Here is a 20398-nt window from a genome sequence, read left to right as displayed (position 1 = left end):
AGAATAGCATTATCAAATTTCCTGTGAACATCTGAATCCATCGCAACATTGAATTACATATATATTTTCCTGTTTAAAGACTAGCCTAAGTGTGTTCCTAACAATAGTAACGAAATAGCGAATGAGCTTTTTGTTTCTTAACAGACAGTGACAATATCAGACCCAGCGAGCAAACGATGTCTCGTGAAAGCACCAACACCAAGCAAGAAGGACGAACAACGAGTTGGAGAATCGAATATGACTTACAACAAATAAATACAGTTCATAAACATCTCATAAAGCGTTTGAAAAAGGAAACTACAGCTAAACGAAGGAGGGTTCCAGAGCACCCTTGAATACAATCACAGCAAAGAGACTACGCGAATTTACAGGTACAATATAAAATTGAATACATCTTTTTCTTTCCTTTTCAAGCATATTCAAGTCCATACATAGAATGTCCAAGTGCTACAGCCTGAAGATAGAACCAAAAATACATTGTATGTCAGCAGAGGAGTCGGGTTCGAAACCCCAACATAAAAACCCTACATACAAACTATAAAAGCTAAAGAACGATTGAACTGTGACTTGAAAACCCTGACCAACAAGTTTGGAACCGTGACCTCATACCAGTCTAACCACTTGAAGAACAACGAGGGTAGGTAAGCCTACACTTACCTGGGAGTAGTGTGAAGTTGGAGGAAGGAATCGACAGGTCACCAACCAGCAAGGGAACCCTGCTCACAAAGGAGCAAGACCCTTAGCACAACAGAAAAAGCCAATTGCAGAACTAAAGTAGAGAACGAGGACTTACCATTTGTAGCTGACGAGTTGAGGTCAAATGCCGGGTCACCTGGTGGCTGTGACCTGAAATCACCGAACCAAATAACAAATTACACCATGGAACAAACACAGTGAGCAAAGAAAACAATACAGGAGCAAATGTACTCAGGAGAAAGCAACCGTAGATAGCACCCACAAAACCTTCAGGGCCAAGGAACCCATTTGCAGATGACAGAGAGTCGAGCTTCGAAACCCTCGAGCTAACCGATGGACAGAAGAGAACAGACAACGCCATTATATCAATAAAACCCAGCTAGCAGAACAGAGCCATGACCGAATAGTGTAAACAGAGTCCAGTTGACAGAGTCGAGTCAAGGATGGAAGCACAAATAGAAAGGTCACAAAACCTCTTGCAGAGACCCAAGTGAACCAGAGCACCGCGCGAACAAGCCAAAGCGAAAAAGACGGAGTAAACGGAGCCATTAGGGTTCCATAGCACAATACAAGGCGGGAGGACAGAATCCGAGGCAGAGACAGGTGTCTCCCTCACAGCCAACATGTACCAATCAAACAAAAAAAATCAACATAATATCTAGCCGCCCTCATACATTTAATAATTTCATTAATCAACATTCATATAATTTCATTAATCAATATTCATGTCTGGACTATAGGACAGGGCTGGTCCCATCACATAGTTATGAGTTAATTGAGAAGTTGAACCAAATATCTCATAATATTTTACATAACATGCTTTGCTAAGTAAATTACACTTTTGAAATATATTAATGACATTAAAGCTCATATATGTTCTAATTAATTTGTGAAAATATGCATATGCATTGATTCATTTCTAACCATGATACATCTTTGTCATTGTCATCCATAATCATGGGATTTGAGATATGTTCCAAAATTAGATTTGTATCCTTGAAAAGGAGATTATGATTTAATTATAAATGTTGTAGACTTGATTTTATTTTTTGGAAAAGTAATTGGCTATGCATGTCGCTGTTAAAATTTTTGGTTCAATTTTTATGATGAGGGATTAATAGTGAGAATCACTTGTGAAAAATAAAAATTGTTCCACAAATTATCTAGACTAAAATAAGCCTTACAAAATTATGATAACTACTTACAAGTGAATCTAAATCTTTCTTCCATCCAATGTTAAAATTAATATCAATCTAATTAAAAATTACTTCAAAAAAATACATAATACATACTCTTACAAATAATTTACCAATATAAACACAATAAATATAATATTACATGTAAATGACATGAGTGACCAATACAAATCTAATAAATAATACTAGTTAATATAAGTGAACCATTTGGTTTATGAATGACTCAATATTTAGAGGTTTATTGGAGATGTTCATTGAATATAAAGGTTAGCTTACAAATAATGTGAAACAACAAGGCCGCATAGTTAGCATTCCCTGCCACTTAGTTTAATAAAATATTTTAATGTCATGATGTGTTGTATGTACTCCAAATAATAATAAAAATGTAAAATGAGTTATATGAATATTTGTTTAACCTTTTTTTAATTAATTTTTTAAATATAATTAAACATTTTTTTGGTAGATAAATGTTATATATATATATATATATATATATATATATATAATTGACATTGTAGAGAACGATAACAAGTTAATAATAATCTATTTAATATTGAATGATGACAATTTTTATATAACGTTCATATTATAGTACACTGTCATGTCATTAGAGTATAGATTGATATAATGAGAGTTGTACAAATTATACACATGTTATTTTTACATATTTTTTCAAATTTTTATTTTTATTTTTTTTGGTAAATTAAAAAATAAAACTCATAAAAATTGTCTACTCAATACTTTACACCAATAAGAGAATGAAATTTTTTAATTTAATTACAAAGAATTTGTATTTATAGTACATAGTAATTAATAATAGAGTACACAAAAGTCAATTCTTGCCATCATTACACAATAAGAGGGGAGACATTTCAACCAATCATATTTGAGATAAATAGAAATAAAATTTATTTAAAAATAATCAATTTAATTTCATAATGTTAAACTTTGGATAGATTTTAAAGTTTTTTAGTCAAAGAAAAACTAATATCAAGTCAATGAAAAACTGAATATGAGCAACACTTATAATAAGCTCTCCAATGTGCACTTTACAAAATGATATATCATTTTTTATTGAGTTTATTTATTATTTTATTATTATTATAATAGTTAATATTTATAATTTATGGGATATTGAAAATATGATTCACATTAACCTATTTTTTTTTAACAGGAGCGATTAATTTTTATTTAGTGATGAAAGGTTGGGCCGAAGCCTAATCAACCACTATTACATAGTACTTCAGCAGATTGCTTCCAGTCGACACAGCATCAACAAAATCCGAATGGATCCATTGGCCATGCGATGAGAATCCATCTTAAGCATTAGTTTTTGGTGTAGTTACATAGGGAACCTTGGACGATGCACAGAAGCCTCAAAAAGGGGGAACAACTTGTGATCCATTTCCGTTTCTCGCTGATAGGAAGAATCGAAACCTGAAGGTGCCCAGAATCGAATCCTTCAACTCATCAGATTTGATTTCATCTACCTTCATGGATATATTTTGCTGAGTCGCTATTTTATAAAATTGCTTGTTTGTTGAATGCGTAGGTAGTACCTTAAGCGAGGAGGAGTATTGGCCGAGATGAGTGGGACGAGCAGGGAATGAGGTCCTAACTGTGATACTGAAATAGAGCCATGACAAGGACCATGCATTCATCAAAGATCAAAAGTGATTAGACCGTTTTTATGATGCCCGTGACGATTATTTGGAAAAAACATGGAGACAGATACTTTGTCGGTTGGAGGGTGTAACAAGGAGATCATTACCACCATTGCCCTGTTCTTGCACAGCTAAAAAAATTCTCTCTTATGGAATAGGGTGCCATACCGATGCTTCGTCATTCTTTGAAAGATCTCCTTGGGCTAAGAGGCAGCCCATGTTTTCTCTTATGTCTGCTTCCTTGTGTAGATTTTAGAGGATGTGATAGAATGAACTGGTAATGAATTTTTGTAGCACTTTCCTCAGTCTCTGCAGGGCCTTGTTGAGCGCTGGACTATTGAGATGATCACCTATGTTTAAGATTTTTATCAAGATTTCAGAATCCTCGAAGACTTGAAGGTTTTTTCCTCCGTTCCCTTCAGCAAGTTAGCATGCTTTGAGCAATCCTAAGATTTATGCCTGGTTGTTAGTGCTTTGTCCTAGGCCCTAGTTGAAACTATCTTTATTGTGCTCGTCCGGGGAGTAGATTACACCACCTGCTCTTGATATCCCCGGGTTTTCTTTGGAGGCTCCGTCGAAGAATATCGTAACTTTTCCCTGTTTCTTCCACCACTTTTGAAAATCCAATTTAGAGGTTCAGAGCTGCCACTTTGGATTGGAGCAAGGCCGAGAGGGGTTCTTTTTATTGTTGGCACGCCTTATAGACTCACCGAGCCAGTTGATCTCTTTAAGGAGGAGCACATTGTTTGGCTTGTGAGGCCGATTCTCGATAGTTTCCAACAACAATGCTTTGGATTTGGCAGCCACTACAGTGGGAGAACGTAATCTGTTTTTGAAAATGGCTTCATTCCTTACTAACCACACTTCCCAGCAAATGAATTTTGGTATTGCATACCAAATTTTGGCCAACGTAGATTTTCTCTTCAATGAGTGAAGGAAGCACCCTTTCTAGGAGGCGAATAGATTAACTACTGAGAGCTGAGCAAGGATTTGAGCATTAAACCCATGCATTTCCTGCGTCCATATTTATTGAGTGAAGGGGCAGTCAATGAACAAATGATCAAGCGTTTCCTGAGCCGAGCAGCAGAGAGGGCATCTATGGGGTCCAATAAGTCCACGTTTCGCTAATTTATCTCCTGTGAGGACCCTTCTGTGCATGAGAATCTAGCAGAAGAAGTTTATCTTTGGCAGGCCAAAGAGGTCCCCTACTTGCTGCCAAAGCGAAGGAGAGTGGATCTGCGGATGATGTTCTTGGAGAGTTGTAAAGCCCTGCGATGTTATGTAAGCACCGGCCTTCCCCCAACCCCAGTTGTCCTTTGAACAGAGGTGCACAGGAGCCAATCTCGAGATCGCAACTAGGAAGAGGTGGTGTTGAGGATGCAGCCCATTTGGGAGGCGATGGAAAGCCTAGGTGATCCAATTCCCACCAGAGTCTCATGAAGAAATATCTGCTAGCTTGTGGATGCCATGTTGAGTGAGTCAGTTACGTAAATCTACAAATTCAGGGGCAAATTTGAGGGGTTGGAGGCCCATGATCTAGTCTTCCCACAACCCGATTCTTTTCCCATTTCCAGGGATTCTGTAGAGGTGATCTTTAAAGAACTCCCAGCCTTGGCTGCATAGCTTCCATAGAGTGGTTCCTTTGCAGCAGGCTCCTTCATCCATATTGTTTATTGAGACCCCATGCAAATACTTATTAATGAGAACTTGACTTACAGGAAGTCGATGATCTAAGAATATTTTCTAGAGAATATTGCCTCCCAAAGCCAGATTGGTCAACCCAGGGTCTCTTACGTGAAGGCTGCCTTCTGACAGTGGCCGTTTCAAAATGTCCTAGCTTACTAGGTGAATTTTGTTTTGATTTCCCTTTCCTCCTTAGCACATGAAATTTCAAATCAGCTTATAAAGTTGTTCGATGATGATTTTTGTGGCCAAAAGAAATGAATCCTGATAGATTGGAAGGGAGGAGAGGATATATTTTACAAGGATAAGCTTCCAAGCTGTGGTAAGCCACGGGCCGTCCCAAACAGTGATTTTTGCCTTAATTTTTTTGATAATTTCCATCCAATGAGGAGCCTTGTTGGTTCCTAGAGTTAAAGGCAGGCCTAAGTACTTGAGTTTTTCCTAGGAGGTGAACCCTGTGAAGCCCAAGGCTTGAGCAATCCGAAGAATAGTTTTCTGATCTACCGCCCAGCTATACACTACACTTTTCTTCCTATTGAACAGATCTCCAGAAACTCTGCAGAAGCTTTGAATAACATCGTTAAAAGCCCTTACAATTTTAATGGAGGCACCTCCCATAAGAAGAGAGTCATCGGCAAACAAGGCGTAGTTGATTGGGTTTGTTCCTTTTATCGCCCTAATACCTGGAAGTGTCCCATTTAACTTCTCTACTGTCAGCTTTCGGAATAGGGAATCTGCCATCAAAATGTACAGGAAGGGGGAAGTGGGCAGTCTTGCCTTATGCCCCTCGAGGCGTTAAAATAGTTAGTCGGCCTGCCAAAGGGGCTATCAATGGCTCTCGTATACATGATTTAATCAATTTTATAAAATCAGAGCTGAAACCAAAAGCGGAAAGAACTTGGAGGAGGAAAGAATGCCTTACTCGATCAAAGGTGTTCGCCATGTCCAACTTAATGAGCATGCCTTTCTCTTGGAAATGGTGGCTGGAATGAATGATTTCCTGCACTAGGATCACATTGTCCAGGATATGCCTACCTTTAACAAACCCACCTTGGTTGGGAGAGATGAGTTTTTCCAGCAGAGGCTTTATTCTATTCGCAAGTAGTTCGGAGAGAATTTTGTAGGACGCATTGCATAGCGAAATTGGCCTAAAATGATCAAAAGCCACTGGGTTCGATTTTTTTGGGATTAGTGCTAGGAAAGTGGAGTTTATGCTTCCTCCCACTTTGGATTTTTGGAGGAAGCCTTTAATCATTCGAAAAAGATTAACCTTGCTAATGTCCCAACAAATTCTATAGAAATGAATGGAGAACCCATCGGGTCCTGGAGCTTTGTCTGGTTCCATCTCCAGAGGACAATGCTGATTTCATCTTCAGTGCACGGCTTCGGGAGTCTTGAGTTATCCTCCTCATTTACCATTCTTTGAACGTGAGTGAGGAAGTTTGATGATTCCTCATCATCGTCCACACCTTCTTATTTGTACGACTGCTAGAAATGAAAGGTTTTAGCCTCTTTTAACAGAGTTGTGCCTTTGAGGACAGTCCCATCAGGGGAGGTGATTTCAGCAATGTGATTTCTAGAAAGATGAGTCCACTCTGGAGTCCGAGGGCTTTTTTATCAATTCTTTCAAGGTTGTTTTGGTGGCCTTTATTTTTTTTCCGAGACATAGTTGGGCGATCGAAGAATATGGATGGACCAAGCCTTCATGACTGTGTCCATAAACCCTTCCTTCTCTGACCAGAGAGGGCTGAACCGGAAGGGGATGTGCCCCAGTTTTTCCTCTTCTTCGAACAACAAAAGAATGGGTTTATGATCAGATGTCAACTTTGGCAAAATTTTAGTGGAGATAATTTTATTTTTCGGAGAGGAAGGTTCTCTGAAGTAAAAATATGTCCAAATAGGTTGATATATGCTCTGCCCCAGCTCTGTTATTTGACCAAGTGTAGAGCCCTTTTTTTGGCTTGAAATACAGTAAGTCCCATTATTGAATTAGGTCTTCCATGAAGGGAAGGAAATGGTCCCTACTACTAATTCCTCCTCTTTTCTCCTTTGGGTCAAAGATTAGATTGTACTCTCCTGCTAGAAATATATTCTTGGGGGAGTAAGCATCTAGAAAACTGGACAGGGTTTGCCAACAATCTTTCTTTTCTGCATAGAGGACAGGGACATAGAGATTAAAGAGTGTGAAGGTGATATTACCTCCAAGGTGTTGGAGTTCAGTATAGATCCAGTGCTGCATTTGGAAGGAGCTCTCGAGTTGAAATTTGTCTTCCTCCCAGAGGGTGGCAAGGCCACTACATGTACCCCTTGCACTTACTGCTTTTCTGGCTTTTGTTTTCCATTTTACTTTGTTGAGATCAATAAGGGCATCCCATTCTATTTTAGTCTCTTGGAGCATGAGGGTCTCGGGGGATTTTGATTTCAAAAGGTTCTTCATAGCTTCAGATTTTAAGGGATTCCCCAGGCCTCTGCAATTCCAAGATACTAATCGCATTATTTACTAGCAGAGGGGGGAGCAGACCCTCCCTTGGGAGTCCTGGTTCTAGTATTTATGCCAATGGAAATCTCAATTTGGGTTGGCTGCCTTGCATTTTTTGTCTCCCAGCCTCTTCTTCCCTTGCCTACCTATGAGATTTCCTCCCAACTCTTTTCGAAGGTCTCTCAGTTGTCTCATCTTTCGAGGATCCAGAAATCTCTGGAGACTTCTTCCTTGTCATCTCTGCATAGGATGGGGGCCTAGAGGCACCTCTTGGAGGTTCGGCTTGAAGAGGGCCTGTTTCCTCCCATCTTTTATCTTCTTCCATAGTATCAGGCTGATGTTCAGCCTCTTTGACTGTTGGATCTAGGGGTTCTTCTAGTGTGCTGAGTATTTCAAAGGGATTGTTGGATATGTCTGCTCTTGGAGGGCCTGTGCTCCCCTCCCCTTATACCATGGGTGATGCACTACTCCCCGTGGGCACTCCTTTCCCTTTGGTTCTGCTGTTCTATTTAGCTGATGTTGATTTCTGGATCTGAGTCCATTGTTCTCCTTTCGAGTTCTCGACCTCCTCCTTTGTTTTGTTTTTACAATGCTTGGAAAAGTGCTTGTAGCCATGGAAATGTCGACATTTAAATGGGAGTTGCTCGTAGTCTAACACTTGAATGTGAGACCAATCAGCCACCGTGAGCTTTATAGCTTTAGGGAGGCCTTCCTCTAGGTCGACTTCTACACAAATTCTCATGCAGGAGTACTGATCCCTCCTTTCTGCATGATCTATGTATTTTCCAAGCTTATTGCCTATGGTTTCTAGGGATTTGGGGTTCCAGCAGTGCAGAGGTAAATGAGGTAGGCGTACCCAGATGGGGACAGCCGAGGGAACATCCTGAGTCAGATCGAAATCTGGGGTCCATTGGTTCAAGTACAGACCCTGAGGGCCCATGAAATATGGGCCATTTCTGAATATGAGATTCCTATCCTCTATCGATTCAAATACGAACACAAAGAAGCCTTTGCCAACTAAATGGCTTTTGATTCCTTCTTTAACAAGAGGTCTCCAGTTCCTTTACACCCAGGCATCAACAACTTTGGGTGAGGGCCATAGCCCGGTGAACTGCCCAATGAGCCCTCGTTCTGCTAGGTTTAGAGCTGATCTACAAGGTTCTTCAGCCGGCAGGGCAACTGTGGGGATGGTTTCCATTCTTTTGACAAACTTTTGTTGGTTTTCATTTGCTGGGTGTTTGTTGCATGCAACTACCAGCTTCAAAAATGCTGTCATCTTGGGAGGAAGAGGAGGGTCGAGCTCGGGGCCCCCTCCTAGGGCCATGACGATGGTGCAACATGTAGAAGCTCGCTAATTTGGTCATCGTTGCTCCGTGCACACGAAAAAAATTCAGAAATGAATATTTAGGGCATCATTAGCCTATTTTAATGTGGGTAATCATTTTCATTTTAGTGTGTGAAGTTTATTTGATGTAAAAATTGTAAATAATATAAAATTGTGAAAAGCTAAATTTTATTGATGTAATTGATTTTGAAGATTTGATTTTAGGTTGTTTAGGTTATATGAAACTAAGAGTGAGGGTGCGATTAAATATTAGAGAAAATATAAATAAAAGGAAATGTTATAAAAATATATATAAAGAAGAGATGGGTAAAATATTAGAGATAACATATTTTTGTGGGGTGGGGATAATAGATAAAATATTTATATTTTTGTGGGGTGGGGATAGTAGATAAAATATTTATATTTTGTTTAATAGTTGGGTAAGGGGAGAAGTATTAGAGAAAACATATATGTTTTATTTAATATCTTTCTCTAAAATGATTAGAGAAATGAGGAAACATAGGGGGTGGGGATATTCTCTAATATCTCTCCCCAAATATTAAAAATTATATATATTCTCTAATATTTCCCTCTTTTTTCTAATAATTTGGGAGGGGAAGGGAATTAGTGAAAACATATATTTTTTCACTAATATCCCCCCTCTATTAGAGAAAACATATTTATGTCTTCTCTAATATTTGACGGGTGGCGGGGGGAGGATATTAGAGAAATGTATTTATGTTTTCTCTAATATTTACCCTGACCTTCTCATATGTTTTCTTTAACATCTCCGTCCATCCCCATGGTGGGAAAAAATATTAGAGAAAACATAATTTTTCTCTAATCCCCCCCTGACATCCTCCTCATATGTTTTCTCTAATATTTGGGGAGAATATTAGAGAAAAAATCTAATATTTCACCCCATCTCCCCTCATATGTTTTCTATGACATTTCCCCCAACCCCCATGGTGGGGGTAAATATAAGAGAAATCATAAGATTTATTTATGTTTTCTCTAATATTTCCCCCCACCTCCCACTCATATATTTTCTCTAACATTTCCATCCACCCTCACCCTCGTATATGAGGGTGGTTTGTAATTTTGTGATAACTTTGAAGAGAACTTAAAATATGGTTATGTTAAGGGTTGGTGTGACCCAAGCTAGATGAGATCCCTAGATAATTTTGATGTGGTAGGAATTAGTATAACCCAAATCAAATGTTATTCCCAGATAATTAAGATAACTTAAATATCCCCAAATAATTTTAATAACTTAATGACCTCCATATTATAATTTTTTAAATATAGGAGGGGTTGGGGGGAGGGGAATTAGTGAAAACATATGGGAGAGGGGATATTGGGGTTGGGGGGAAGGGGGGAGGGGAATTAGTGAAAACATATGGGGGAGGGGGGAAGGGGAATTAATGAAAACATAGGGGACGAGGGGAATGAGTGAAAACATATATGTTTTCACTAATATCCCTCCCTAATAGAGGAAACATATTTATGTTTTCTCTAATATTTGAGGTTGGTGATGGGAGGATATTAGAAATATATTTATGTTTTCTCAAATATTTCCCTCGACCTCCTCATATGTTTTCTCTAACACATCTGCCCATTCCCATGGTGGAGAGAAATATTAGAGAAAACATAAATTTTCTCTAATATTCCCCCCTGGATCCTACTCATATGTTTTCTTCAATATTTAGGGGGAATATTAGAGAAAAAATATAATATTTCCCCCCATTTCCATTGGAAAAATTATTATTAATGGAAAAGGTTTTTAAGGATCCCTGTGTCAACCATTATGTATTGTGAAGTAGTTGCATGTGAGTAACCATAGAGATAAGTTTACGGTCTAAGCCATAGTTGATTTAAAGTTTAGGAGATGCTAAATGTATTCAACATTTATGTTAGTGAGTATGTATTCAGTATTAGAGGTATTCAGTAAGTATGTATTGTTGCCCCTATGTATGTATTGTTGATCATGTAAACTTGTGAGTGAGTACGATGATTTCCATAAGTATAGAATTGTAGATGTTATAATGTAAATGACTGCAGATGTGATGATGTAAATGCTTGAATATGTTTAATGAGCCAAAAGAGTGTTGATGGTGTTCTTGAGTGGAATAATTAGTAAAAATATGAATGAAATAGAATATAAACATATTTTAAATGAGCATAACGCGTATATACATGGATTTCATTTGAGAAAAACATGTATGTATCTTGTAATGTGCAAAAAGAAGTCTACATTGAAGTTGATTTATGCAATCATTATTGTTGGCTTATATTACTTCAGTTTTTCAAATATTACAAGGTCCATTTGTCTTGACTTGATCTTTAAATTTGGAAATGAAGAGAGATAACACAACTAACCCTAGAATACAGAGAGGTAATCCTTCACTTTAGATTCCTGCATTGGAATACAAACAATCAACAAACTATGTATATAAGAATGTGTTTTAAATGATAGTGTTGCTAGTGAATTCAAATGTTTGTGAGAATTACTTTATGAACTGGTTGACAAAAAGAGAAAGAGGAAGAGGAGCAGAGGAGATAAACAACTAAAAAGAGAACAAAGATAAAGTTCATGACATAGACAAAGACCAGGTAAACAAACAAAGTAAATTTATAATCTTATTAGGGCATTGGTGTCTCCTTTCAAGTAGTAGCCTGAAAAAGAGCATGTTGGACCCCGTAGAAGATGGAGTGGGTGCTCCCAACAAGTTGTAGTGTGCAGAAGAAATGAGAGGTTGAAGCCTCATGTAAGTAGAATCCTTCAAAATTAATGTAAAAGAGGGAGTGGGTGCTTGCATTCACATCACAACAAAAAAAGTCATTTTCCCCTCTATGGGTTTCCACTTATATCTAGTGTCTACATGTGCTGCTTTTATATGTTGATTCCTATGTTGTGATTTAATGTTGTTTATATGTTAATTCTGCGATTCATATGGTGTATTTTTTTCTCATCTAATAGTTCATACAACCTTTAGAAAAAAAATAGTAAATTGATGACTATGAATCACCTATGAATGCACTATATTGATTCAACCCCCCCTCTTAGTATAGTCAAGTTTCCAACAATTGGTATTAAAGCAAGGTTCCTTTAAGTGTATCTTGACAGCTAGAAGGTAGACCTAATTGAATCATGGATCGACAAAGTGTGCCTATGCTCATTACTACAAACTTTCAGAAATGGGGAGAGAAGGTAAAATTTGAATTGATAACTTATGAATTTTATGTAGGGAAGATAGTATGTGATTGGTATAGTAAAGATTCCCCCTCAAAGAAAGAACAACAATGGAATGCTTAGGCTGAATGTAAAATCTACAAAAAAACATGAAAATCCATATCTTGATATGATAAGATATTTCAAATCTCCAAAAGATATATGGGACAGGTTACAGGTCCTGCATAAAGGAGATTCCAGTAGCAGTAGTGGAGAAAAATAGAAGGAAAAGAAGAAGAAGAAAAAGGTCACTTAGAAATCAATTGTTCAGTTGAATGAGACCTATTTTGCTAGTGTGAAAGTACCTGATTTCCATGAGGAGAAGTCAATTGAAGACCAAGCCAAGCTTTACTTAACCTTGGTTGAAATAAAATATTTACAAGTGAAAACAAAGATAAAAAAATTTGTTGTAGATATGTGATGAGAAAGAGCATGAGTTCAATGAAGAAATCATTAGCTTGAGGACATAGTTGGAAAAAGTGAGAAGAGTTGAAGATGTATTGGGAAGCCAGCTTAAAGAATCAATTATTGTGAAAGGTTAGAAGTTGAGGTTGTCTCCAGGAGAAGTGAGTTAGAAAAGGGCATATCTATCTCAAAGGAAACCATAGGAGATGATAAGGGATCACCTAAAAGGCCTGTAGGAGAAGCTAACAACAACATGATCAAAAATAGAGGTTGGCGATAGAACCAAAAACCAAAGAATAAGCCAGGAAAAGTAATTTCATCTAGGATATCCTTTGCTTCTTTATTGAAATATGTCAAGTGATTCTCTTGCCATAAGCTAGAGCATGTTGCAGCAGATTGTAGGAGCTGTCAACTCAAGGTATGTCAGTAAATTATACGGTATAATATGCAGCAGAAAAGTAAGATCCCTCAAGCAAGAAAACAAGGAAGATCATTCCCTATGAGAAGATAATCAATCACCAACATGAGAAGAGACAAGTCTCCCCCCCCCCTTCATTGGTCACATTGTTGAGCAGTAAAAAGGGTATTTTTAACCTCTATTTACCCTACATTAATTATCAATCTAGGTATGATTTGTTATCTCAAGAGTGTACTCAGTCTGAGGCGATCACTTGTCAAGAGTAATGCTAGTAGTATAGTGCTTTTACAAAAGTAAACAAATGCTAGAAACAAACTCTAAATGGAATGGAAAGAAACTTAAATGCTTTGCAACTAGATCATTCAATTAAGAAACTACAGCAATCATCAGTCAAGGATGCAGTAATGATAACTCTTTTATTTGTAAACTAATGCAAATGAAAATAAATCAAAGAGAAGATCTCCAATTTGGGAACTAGACAGCAATAGTCAATGTTCACTACAGTTGCAGATCGTTCTGTTCACACCAAAGCAAATACTTGAAATGACAATTCAATTAACAGAAAAAGGAACAACAACTAATCTATTGAAAAGACTGAACAACAAAGCTTAACCTACAGGAATGAATTAAGCAGCAATCGTAACCTAAATGAATTGAACAACAATCTTTAACTAGTAAATGAATTGAACAACAATCCAAGAATGGAATGGCAAACCTAAGCAAGTATATGAAGTATTGAATAACAAACTTAATTAAATGTAATCACACAGTGAATCTAGACTGATGGAATCAGTAATATTCGTTTATAATAAATATTAACCACAGTTATAAGGGAACAACAATTGCAGTTGTAATGGAACAGTAATCCGAATGAACAACAATCACAGTTATAGGTAAACCGTAGCTAAATGAACAACAATACCAATCTGTAAATGCACAACAATGTTACTCTGTAAATGAACAGTAATGTCAATCTGTAAATGAACAGCAATGTCAATCTATAAATGAACAGCAATGTCAGAATTAGACAACGCGATATGATTTTAGAATGAACAACATAACATTTCAGTTAAAAATAATAATCCTACTATTCAAATACGAATATAACAGAGCAAGTAAATGAAATGTCAAAGAACAACAGATTACTGAATAAAGCAAGTAAAGGAAATCAAACCACGCACAACTTGTAATCGGAAAATAATGATATAGAAAGCAAGTGATCCACTAGGGCCAGGCCCTTAGCCACCAGGGACGCACTACTGCGGTTACTCCAGAATCAGATGACGGAACAACAATGAAGTTTATGTATTAATCATAAAAACAGAGTTATAGTGATCGCTCCTTAAAGAGAGTCGATGATCAAAGTTCAAGTTACAACAGTGAATTCTATAAATCAATAATGATCTGCCCCTTGGGTTTGCAACGTTGTCCCTTCTTATAGTGGCCAGGCGGAAAAACAAAAAATGCAGATAGCCTTGAGGTAGTGATCCCTCAGGATCAAAGGATCCTGAGGGATTCACCATATCTATAATCTTCAGTTATCTTTTTGTCCTCTTGCGCTGATATTGCGTTTCTTCTTCCTTTCCTTGGCCCATGCGCTTCGATCTCGATTGCCTTGTCTGGATGTTGTTTCCTGTCAAAGGGACAGTAGGTTGTTTTGCCTTGTCTTTTCCTCCGAAATGGCGATCTTCCATTTTCTTCATTTTCTGCATAGAAAAAGGCAATAATTAGTCATTTTACATTAATCACAAATGTCTTTAACTTTATCATAATCCTTCATCTTATGCCCATCTTAGAATATAAAGAAGTTATGAATTAAAGGAAAAGATAAAGAAATTAGTGGCAATTACATACCTTTTCTAATGCTCAACACACCCCCCTGCTTACCCTTTTTCATGCCCTCATGAACACATTGTAATTGACATACAAAGCAGTTAGGGAATACGCTGGAGAGGGCTTTTCATGCAGCGATCTAAAACCTTGATTTCTAGCTAAAACTTCAAAAATATGCCCTGTCTGATCTTCAGGCAACTCATATAAGGCTCTATATCCTGGTGCAGGATACCAGATGATTGGACTCCGAAACCTACAGCCTAACCAAGATGGGCCTTCTCTCAGGATGAGGTCACCATAGGTAATCAAGTGATTAGCGACTAGCTTAAAATTTTCATAATTGAATGGTTCTATGTTTTGGATATTCCAATTGGAAGTCTGGTATCGGGATTTGGCTGCTGCTATGGCAAGGTATTTGATGGCTAGGAAGTATTCTACCCCTTGCCAGACAACTGCTATGTGAATGGATCCAAGTGTCTGGATCACACCCTGCTGTCTCATTAAGCTTCTATGCTTATTCCATAGCTGTAATGAGTTTCTAGGTTCACTCCTTACCCATAGATCTAACCCGTTCTCCTGTCTCTGGAAGGTATTGTAGGCTTTAAGCCACTTTAATTGATTGACAACAAAAGAGATGAATGCCTGAAGCTAGATATCACCCACAAAAGGGCTAGGGTTCTCTTCCGTTTCTCCATCCAACACAAGATTATGTAAATAAAACTCACATAACAATCGCTGGACTTTCACCCTGTAATGCTTACAACATTTTATGAAATCATCAATGGTTTTTATCTCTATAGGCACCCCTGCCTTGACAGCCTTAATTTTCAATTGTAAATATCTTTCCATAAAAAACAAAGCATAGTTTTTGGTGGGTGCCCTACACGCTAGAACATTAGTATAAATAGAACATAAGGTATCCATTTGATTCATAACTGTGTCTAGTCTATTGGTTACCTTTTTAACTTTTTCCTCTACCCTTTGCCATCCATCGAAGGCTTTACTTTCCGATGCATTGATGTTCTTTACCTGCGGTTGTAGCTTCTGATATTTCTCCTGAGGAACAATTTTCTCTGTAAGATTTTCTATTGTTTGTTGGGCCTGTGTCAGATATTTTTGAAGTTTTACTATCCTCGGGTCATTATCCATCATGAAATTTTTGGGCTGGAGATCTACCTGGATCTCCTTATTGCGACATTTGGTTTTTATAGTCTGTGTTTCCTTCTCATGGACTGGTGTGTTTTCTATTTGTGCTTCTGCATTTATAAAAGCCATATGCTATTCTTTGCGATCCTGAATAAAAATGGGTTCGATTTGAGTTCTTTTGGTCCGCATTCTACGAGGTTTTGCCTTGGTGGCTCCATGCTTTGCTCCAGAGGTTATTTTTTAGATTTTTCCCAGTTTTAGAACCCTTATTTGTTGTCGAAGTTGCTTAATTATATTTAACAGTCTCTGTTGTTCCTTTCACAACTTTTTAATTTCATTTGTTTTTTTAGAAGGAACGACTGTTTCTTTTCTTGGGCCTGGGCTTTGTACTTTAGGGATTATACCCTCGCCTTAGCCAATTTCCATGTTTCCTTCTTGGAGCACTTCTTCAGTGTTCTGTTGATCAGGTTTTTCAGGGGTGGAAACCCTGGTCTGTTCTACTGTTTCTTGGGTAGCTTCATCTTCTACTTCTTCTTCATCGTTCATTTCTTCGAGTGTATTTTCACTGGGAGCAGAGTGTTCTTGAGATTGTTCTTCTTCCTCCTCCTCATCACAAAACGCTTCAGATGCACTCTTATCATGAGCAGAGTGTTCCTGGGATTTTCCTTCTTCTTCCTCCTCATCACTCAACTCTTCAAATGCACTCTTATCATGAGTAGAGTGTTCCTTGGATTGTCCTTCTTCTTCCTCCTCATCACTCAACTCTTCAGATGCACTCTTATCATGAACAGAGTGTTCCTACGACCCTTCTTCGGTATCGGGGTTGAGTGGGCTGAGAGGTTGGACATACTCGCCCATATTGGCTAATATTTGGGCCAATTTATCTTTTTGCAGAGGGTTTTGCAGTGGGATTTTGCCGCGTTTCTCTACTTCTTCCCCTTCTTCCTGACCGGATTGCTCAGTTCCCTCTTCCGGTTCCTATTCTTCGTTTTCTTCTAATTTTTCTTCATTTTCTCCTCCTTCAAGTTGTGGGGGTTGCTCGTCTTCTCAGTCATGTATCTATAGGCTGACTACTGTTTCCTTGGGAATTTCCCAGCATTCCTCTGCTTTTTGCCAATCTGACAGATTGTCTTCGTTTTGGTGGTCTAATTGATGTGCTAGCAATGTGTTTTCATTTTGGGGCTGGTAAAGCTAATCCCCCATCTATCGAGAAAATCAATTCTTCCCAACTACTCTACTATTGGGCAAGACTGTAACTGACTATCAATTGAATCAAACTGTGATGGCTTACTACTGATTCTACATGGCGAGATTTTCTTATACTTCGAGCAACATCATGCAATAAAAAATTTAAGAATGCATGAAAATTCACAACACATTTTTGTTTTAATCCGACGAACAGTATGAGATGGCGTGGTCTTACCACGTCTTTTCTGCCATCGCAAATGATGTAGCTTTGGATAATTCTCACCAATTTTGCCTAAGGCTCTCCCAGGGTTGCCGAAAGGACTCATTTTCCTTTAACAATAAGGTTCTGCCCTTCGTCTCGGAAGATGGTTATGGCGTCTTGCAGTCTCACCTTTTTCAGGGTCCATACAGGTCCAACGGCTGGTAGTCCTGAAACTTCAACAATTATCTCATCTGTTACTGCTATTTGTCTCCCTCTCACCATGGAATGATTTTCTTGCAAATTCTGCAGAAATTCAATTGCCACTGTCTCGTTAGATTGCTGTAGACGGTTAAGGTAGGCTATCCATCCTGCCCTTACTAGGATTTCAAGTGCAGCGTAAGAGACCATTAACACCTGTGGCTCGTTGCGTATTGATCTGCCTCCCATTCTGTTCAAGCTTAGCACACTGTAAAAATACAGAAATGACGATGGAACAACAAGCTGTTCAAATTTTTAGCTCACTGTTCAAAAAAACAGAGAAGACGATGGAACAGCAAGCTGTTCAAACTTTAACTCACTGCTAATTTTTACATAACAAAACACGGAAATGGCGTTTGAATAGCAAGCCATGCATATTGGGAAATACAATAGCGTTAGACTTGTTATTCCCTAGTTTTGATGAAGTCATAATTCCTCCGAATAATGAGCTGACACATATGCCAGTGAATTATGGAGATCACTCGTGCCCCCCTGAAGTGTGATAGGCCGTCCTCGGCCGTCAAATAGAGGAGCAACATGCTGAACTACAATCGTACAGTGGAATAAAGGAATAACGTATAGATATATGACATGTTTACAAAAATGAGCGGATTACCGAAATTGAGGCTTATGATGGAAATCGCTAATAAATATGGAAATGTTGTGATATGATGCGAAAAATAGAGGATAGGACAGTTGACGTGAGTAAAAGTTCTTATGCGGTCATTATCCACTTTAACCATTATGATTGATTTATAAATGATTTTCATGTATCAAAGGTTCGAAAGGGTTATATGACATAATCTCATTTGAAATCACTATAAAGATATAAGAAGAAGGGTTTATAATGTCTATTGGTGTATGAAAAATATGACTTCAATACCATCAGCAGAGCTCTGCTACCCACAGGTGTCCATAACCTTGACAAAGTTTCTTATTTCACCCTTGGAACCATAATCCTTTGTGTCTGCCTAGGAAAGTGTTGTGCGATGCCAGAATGGAGACCATTGTGCTGGCTTGGTAACCAGATGAATCACAATGACATTCACCAAGAAGGAGTGAAAGGTGGATAGGCCGGCTCGTGATGAGACCTCCTGTTCCAAGGACCTTTTATTTTTCTGATGTGCCTCTTGGATCATATCCCTGGTGTGGTGGCCATAGTGGGAATGCCACTTCACTTTCTTCCTTATGATCATGGTAGGCTAGCTCTTGATGAGACCCCCTATCCTTCATCTGAGAAATCATGTTACTAATCATATAGATATGTATGTTTTCTTTTCCTTCTTTTCTTTTATATAGCACTTTTCTATTTATATACATAGGGTGGCTCAACAGTCCTTAAGAGTAGGGATGGTGGAAGAAGTCTGAACATCTCAATAGAGGAAAATATTCCCTTATTCTTATTCAATAATAATGATCAAAGAGAATTATGGGTATTTGAACCATCATGATAAAATTAATCAATCAAATTGGTGTTAGTGAAAATAAAGACAACAAAGTTATATTAATAGTTGTGTTCATTCCTCTTTTCTCTTATCAATTCAAAGCAATTTCTTTAAAGATAACGATTTTTCTTTGATTTGCTGATTTCAGTATCCTCTAGTTTTTGTATTCGTGCATAAATGTATAGCTTGTACCTTAAATGACCATTGGTCACAAAAGTCCTCTAAATGGTGAAGCACACATACAAAAAGAAGAAAAATGCACTCAATAAGTGTTGTTCTTTAGATGGAACAACGGCTGTTTCTTTAGAGGGACAACAAAAGAATATTTGCACACAAAAACCGCAGTTCCTTTAAGAGGAACAACAAGAAAAAGAAAAACATACTCAGAACTCCTGTTCCTTAAGAGGATCAACAGCTGTTCCATAAGAGGAACAACAGTTGTTCCTTAATCAGAACAACAAATAAAGCAAGCGTGAAACAAAAATGCGGAAATTCTATTCCTTCGGAAAGGAACAATGAAAATGAAAGTGTTGTTCCTTCGGAAAGGAACAACAAAAATGCGGGTGAGCTGTTCCTTCGGAAAGGAACAACAAAAAATGAAAGTCGAAGGAATAACAAAAATGCGGATGTGTTGTTCCTTCGGAAAGGAACAACAAAATGTGAAAGTGTTGTTCCTTCGAAAAGGGACAGCAAAAAGGTGGAAATGCTATTCATTCGGAAAGGAACAACAAAATGCAAAAGTGTTGTTCCTTCAGAAAGGAACAGCAAAACGGTGAAAATGCAAAAGGTGTTATTCCTTCGAAAAGGAATAGCAAAACGACGAAAATGTTGTTCCTTCAGAAAGGAACAACAAAATGCAAAAGTGCTATTCCTTCGGAAGGGAACAACAAAGCGGCGAAAATGATGTTCCTTCGGAAAGGAACAACAAAATGCAAAGGTGTTGTTCCTTCGAAAAGGAACAACAAAACGACGAAAATGTTGTTCCTTCAGAAAGGAACAACAAAATGCAAAAATGTCATTCCTTCAAAAAGGAACAACAAAACGACGAAAGTGCTATTCCTTCGAAAAGGAACAACAAAATGTGAATTTTTTTTGCAGAAATGTAGAAATCTGTACAGAAAGTATTTTACACAAACCGAACAGAAAAATTTATGTACAAAATTTAAAAGCAATAAAATTACTTAGTGAACCAAATCCGAGGAAGAATTCTTTTCCTCAGCAAGAATGTG

Source organism: Pinus tabuliformis, chromosome 8 (genome assembly GCF_031772625.1).
Source record: "Pinus tabuliformis cultivar Carrire ecotype Pingquan chromosome 8, CPIR1, whole genome shotgun sequence".
In the NCBI taxonomy this organism is placed as follows: domain Eukaryota; kingdom Viridiplantae; phylum Streptophyta; class Pinopsida; order Pinales; family Pinaceae; genus Pinus; species Pinus tabuliformis.
The sequence above is the reverse complement of the archived record's forward strand: the minus strand, read 5'-3'. Positions refer to the sequence as shown.